We start from the raw sequence: 1,484 nt of genomic DNA, 5'->3' as shown, positions 1-1,484 counted from the left end.
GCTTTCACCGTGGACGAAGCGGAGTCCAGCCCGGGGGTTGTCACATGTGGTTGCTGCAAGCCCGCCGCATGCTCCTTCGTCGAATCTGCCGGCTGCGCCGTTCTCAAACCCGCCCGCCTCTGTTCACTCAAGCCGGCCTCCACTCACTCAAGGCCGCGGTGTGTGACACTGTTTCGTTGTGAAAGCGAAACTACTTTGTTTGGCCTTCCAAAAGAGGACACAACTAGAAATCAGTGGTTAAGTTGTATTTACAACACTGTTCCAGAACAGTTTAACCCAAATATTCAGATGTGTGCAGCGCATTTTATGGAGCACTGTTTCCTGATCCTGGTAGAGTAGACTACAATGTCGGCTGTTCTGACTCACAGACTGTAAGTACGTTTTTTATACAGTATTTAAAGAATTTGCCACTGACGATTCAAACGCGAGTTTTTTGGGCAGTGTAGAGTATAGGGCTGAACGATTCATTGCATTTGCGATAATATCGCGATATGAAATAAAGCGATTTTTCAATCGCAGAGGCTGCGATTAAACGATCACGTAACACGCGAAAGTAAAGAGGTGTGTTCGACTTGAAGATCGGGAGATGGATTGGTTATATAGCGAAGAGAAAAGCCATAGATGAAGTCGCACAGACCCAGGCAGGTGCTGGTCATTTAAAAGCTAAATGCAGAAAATATGACGAGGCGTATCTTGCTCTCGGCTTCACTCGCCGTGTCTATACCAGACGCTACAGTTGTTGTGTCGCGCCGCAACAGCTCTACACTGGATGTGACAAAGCAACTGTTGCAAATCATTTGAACTTTGTGTCAGTACGTCATAAATAGTAATGTCGTGCCGCAACAGCTCTACACTGGACGTGACAAAGTGACCGTTGCTTTGTATCATAAATAGAACAAGGCATCAGTTTAATGTCGCGCCGCATCCAGTGTACACAGCATCACTGATTATAATGGGTTCTACTGTATTTTGCCACTCGCGTCCGGTGTAGACACAGTGTTTAATGTCGTTGGTGAGGAGGAAAGCCTGTGTGTGTCCTATGCCTTAGTGGACAGCATGAAACCCACAAAAAATAAATAAATAACAGCGAGAGAATCCTGGCCTACAGAATAGAACATTTATGTTTAATCTATCTAATAGTGTGTTGGGCATACTATACAATGATTTATAGCTTGTCTTTGTTGAATAATACAGAACATAAAGAGCTTTAAAAAAATAATTGCATATTAAATCTCAATCGCAATATTGGTAAAAAAAAATCGCAATTAGATTATTTTACAAAATCGTTAGTAGAGTAGGTACGTTTTTTATACAGTAGTTAAAGAATTTGCCACTGACGATTCAAATGCGAATTTTTTGAGCAGTGTAGAGTAGGGCTTGTTGTTTGTCATTTCTCCGATCACAAATGCAGACATGGTTTTATGTTTACGCGGCGCGATGCAACGTAACGCGTAAAAAGACAGTATAAGTCATTATAATCCGTA

At 42.6% G+C, this 1,484-nt stretch overlaps 1 pseudogene; it reads right to left on the bottom strand.

Annotated features, from left to right (window-relative positions):
• Nucleotides 1–1,484, bottom strand: part of LOC107596266 (CUGBP Elav-like family member 5) — a 173,678-nt pseudogene that overhangs the window by 8,542 nt on the left and 163,652 nt on the right.

Source organism: Sinocyclocheilus grahami, unplaced genomic scaffold (genome assembly GCF_001515645.1).
Source record: "Sinocyclocheilus grahami isolate Dianchi unplaced genomic scaffold, SAMN03320097.WGS_v1.1 scaffold216.1, whole genome shotgun sequence".
NCBI lineage: Eukaryota > Metazoa > Chordata > Actinopteri > Cypriniformes > Cyprinidae > Sinocyclocheilus > Sinocyclocheilus grahami.
The sequence above is the reverse complement of the archived record's forward strand: the minus strand, read 5'-3'. Positions and strand labels throughout refer to the sequence as shown.